General features: G+C 35.7%; 1 long non-coding RNA gene across 1 annotated transcript; it reads left to right on the top strand.

Annotated features, from left to right (window-relative positions):
- Positions 1-267: 267 nt before the first annotated feature.
- Positions 268-2,355, top strand: LOC127428464 (uncharacterized). The gene is made up of 3 exons (XR_007895111.1): positions 268-397; positions 561-708; positions 2,239-2,355. It is a non-coding gene; the product is annotated as an uncharacterized LOC127428464 (long non-coding RNA).
- Positions 2,356-4,381: the final 2,026 nt, after the last annotated feature.

Below are 4,381 nucleotides of genomic sequence, written 5' to 3' on the forward strand. Positions count from 1 at the left end.
GTTTAACTTCAGTTTAATGATGATATTTTAGGATGTGTAGAATACAAAATAAACAGCAACAGTTATCTAAAGAGCGTTTTGTCCGTCTACAGGATATTATTTTAAATGATGCAGCGTGTGCTTAACTTAAGCATCTCCTCTGTGTATTGACAGAGGGACAATTTCTACATTTTACAAGCATTTTAACATTGAGGAATAGCCTTTGATTAAATTACTTTTTTTTATTTTTTTTTTAAGGTTACTGTTGTGTAATTTAACTGATAGACTTCTATGCTATTTGTTTTTTCCCCCATTCAACAGAATATTGAGAGCTTAAAGGACTTGTTTGGACTAGTTTCCCGCCCTAGTTTGAACAAGGTGGATGTATTTTGTTGTTCACATGGTACAAGTTTCTGAAGTAAGTAACAAGTGTGTGTGTTTACTGTAAAATAGCCATGTTTCTTTATTTGAACTAAATGGGCAACATAAACTGTCTTTTACAAGCACAAGTTTGATAATTTGTAGGTATGTCTTTCAATCCATTGTGAATGTAACTAGCCTTTCTTATCTCTCTGTTTCAGCTTTACATACCAGAATCGACCAAACACATGTAACCAGAACTTGATTGGCACAGTCTTCACTGATGACTTTATATCTCGTCAGAAGTCATTGGAGTCAGAAAAGACTTCTGGTGAACTTGCTGAGATTCTCTTGATTCGTTACTTAAAGGTATTGTGGTCTTAGTTTTTTAATATTGTTCTGTGGTTCAACAGACCTTGATTTCACACAGAATAATTTGAGCCTGTCCCAAACTTAAAGGGATAATTCACTCAAAAATAAAACCTCTCTCATTTACTGACCCTCATGTCATCCCAGATGTGTATGACATTTTTCTCCTGTACACAAGATTTTTAGAAGAATATTTCAGCTCTGTTGGTCCATACAATGCAAGTGAATGGTGGCCAGAACTTTGAAGATCCAAAAAGCACATAAAGGCAGCATAAAAGTAATCCATAAGACTCCAGTGGTTTAATCCATATCTTCAGAAGTGATATGATGGGTGTGGATGAGAAACAGATCAATATTTAAGTCCTTTTTTAAACTATCTCTTCAGAAGATAAATATTTAACTACTGGAGTCGTATAGATTAGTTCACCCCAAAATTTTAATTGTCTCATCATTTACTCTCCCTCATGCCATCCCAGATGTTTATGACTTTCTTTCTTTAGCAGAACACAAATGAAGGTTTTTAAAAGAATATTTCAGCTCTGTTGGTCCATTCAATTCAAGTGAATGATAGTTGATAAAAGTAATCCATTTGACTCCAGTGGTTTAATCAATGTCTTCTGAGGTGATCCAGTTGGTTTTGGGTGAGAACAGACCAAAATAAAACCCCCTTTTCACTGTACATCTTGCCATTGCAATCTCTAAGCACGATCATGATCTCAAGCTCGATTACACTTCCTGGTGCTTAATGCATTTGTACAGCCCTAGATGGCGCAATAGGAAGTGTAATCGAGCTTGAAATCATGATCGCCAAGGAGATTTATAGTGATAAATTAATTATATTTCATTATATAGATTTAACTACTGGAGTCGTATGGATTGCCTTTTATGTTGCCTTTATGTGCTTTTTGGAGCTTAGGTTTAGGTCCCCGTTCACTTGCATTGAATTAACGTACAGAGCTGAGATTTTCTTCTAAAAATCTTTGTTTGTGTTCAGCAAAAGAAAGTCATACACATCTGAGATGGCATGAGAGTGAGTAAATGATGAGAGATTTTTCATTTTTGGATCAACTATCTCTTTAATGGTGAGTGTACTGAAAAGTTGTATTCACATGTTATGTTAGAATCTGTGCACGCAGAAAACTCGGCAGAATTGCAACATTTCTCATTTCTTAAATGTTCTACAAATTCCCCATCATTTGCATGTTTATGAAATAGTTTGGCTAATTGTGTGATGCTTTTAGCAACCATTAAGAGTACAATACTCTCAGGTTCATTTAACACATTTTACCATGTCTAAATCCCATCCACAAAATTCTGCAGATTTTCCCAAAAAATCTGCTTGGAAAGAGGCAAAAATTTCTACAGATTCTGTCTGAGCCTAAGCTTTCCTATCTTCAGACTATTGTGAAGGTTACAAAAGCTATGAATTTGGGTGGGAACTGAAGGGTTTTAGATAATTCACAGTGTTTAGGCTGAATAACACATTCAGCATGTTCAACATTTAACACTAGATTAAAAATGTACTTTCAGGATCAACATAGTGTCCACACAAGTCGAACCACTGTGCTTTGTGCACTTCCTGTGTTGCTGAGAGAAGACACCTCAAGATTCTTCAAAACATGCGGGGTAAATTGCTTTATTCACACATTTCTAAATCATTTAATCATCTCGCCCAAAAATGAAAATGATTTCATTATTTACTTACTCTCATGCCATCCCAGATGTGTATGACTTTCATCTGCAGGTCACAAACAAATATTTATTTATTTCAGCTCTGTAGGTCCTCACAATGCAAGTGAATGGGTGTCAGAACTTTGAAGCTCCAAAAAGCTGTTAAAAACAGCATAAAAGTAATCCATACGACTCCAGTTGTTAAATCCATATCTTCTGAAGTGATATAATTAGTGTGGGTGAGAAACCGATCAATATTTAAGTCCTTTATTACTATATATAAATCTACACTTTCACATTTACATCTGAAAGCCTGTTTAGTTTCAAGAACAATGACATTTCTGACCAGATTGTAGTGAATTGCAGCATCTGTGAGTTCTCTGAATTTTGAGTTGTGGTTAATTAAAATAAACATTAGTAATTGCATATTTTGATTGGACCAAAATCATTTATTTTAATTTATAGTTTCTGACAAAAACAAGTTATGCTTACTTGAGACTTAAGTTTTGATACTTGGAAAAATAAAGGCAATCAGTTGTCTCAACATTTTTTAAGTTAGTAGAACTTATACGGGTTTACAGTGTTTTTAAACCCTCAAAAAATTGGCCCCATGTACTTCCATTGTAAGTGCCTCACTTAAAGAAAAATTATTTTGTGGTAATCAACACGGACACAAATGCTTTCGATTGAGCTTAACTTCTATTGAACCTGTATTCCCTTAAGCTTTGAATGTGGTATGTACTACAGACTTTACAACATTTTTTTTCCAATTAAATGGATTAGTTTCATACCGTGTGCTGCCTCTGTAGTCTCGTTTGACAGTCACTGAAGAATGAGAAAATAGAATTGACATTTATAACTGGCATTATACCTAGTTCTAGTAACTTGACCTAATTGACTTCATCTAATGTGATATAAACATGTAGGCTAAACAAGACAAGAAGGCTTAAATGTAGGAGAACATAACTGATTCAAGTTAAATGAAAACCATTCATTCATATTAAATGAACACCATTCATTCATATTTTTTTTTCTCCCCAATTTGGAATGCCCAATTCCCACTACTTAGTAGGTCCTTGTGGTGGCGTAGTGACTCACCTCAATCCAGGTGGGTCTCCATGTCTGAGACTGTCAACCCACACATCTTATCACATTGCTTGTTGAGTGCGTTACCATGGAGACATAGCACGTGTGGAGGCTTCACACTATTTTCTGCAGCATCCACACACAACTTGCCACATGCCCCACTGAGATCAAACCACATTATAATGACCACAAGGAGGTTACCCCATGTGACTCTGCCCTTCCTAGCAACCGGGCCAATTTGGTTGCTTAGGAGACCTGGCTGGAGTCACTCAGCATGCCGTGGATTTGAACTCACGACTCAAGGGGTGGTAGTCAGCGTCTTTACTCGCTGAGCTACCCAGGCCCCCATGTTAAACTAACACCATTCTTTCAAGTTAGTTTTTACATGGTCTGTTTTATTGGGTTTAAATTGATTCCATTTTGTTAAAAGAACTTGTTTCAATCACGTTTCACCACTGTCCATGATTGAATCATATTCAGCCAAAGTGCAATTTTTTTTTTTTTTTTTTGTGTGTGTGTAATTTGTAATGTTTAAATGTTCAAATGTTCCATTGCAGGTTCATTCTGCTTTTATTATTATTTTAAATATGTGTGTGTGTGTGTGTGTGTGTCCAGGTATTCCCTACGTTGTGGGGACCAAATGTCCCCACAAGGATAGCAAAACCTGAAATTTTTGAAGTTGTGGGGACCCCATGAGGAAAACAACTTATAAATCATTCTAAATGATGTTTTTGAAAATTTAAAAATGCAGAAAGGTTTTTTGTGAGGTTTTGTGTTTAGGTTTAGGGGTAGGGTTAGGAGATAGGATCTATAGTTTGTACAGTATAAAAACCATTATGTCTATGGAGAGTCCTCATAAAACATGAAAACCCAACATGTGTGTGTGTGTGTGAGTGAGAGAGAGATATATCATGTT

Source organism: Myxocyprinus asiaticus, chromosome 3, assembly GCF_019703515.2.
Source record: "Myxocyprinus asiaticus isolate MX2 ecotype Aquarium Trade chromosome 3, UBuf_Myxa_2, whole genome shotgun sequence".
NCBI lineage: Eukaryota > Metazoa > Chordata > Actinopteri > Cypriniformes > Catostomidae > Myxocyprinus > Myxocyprinus asiaticus.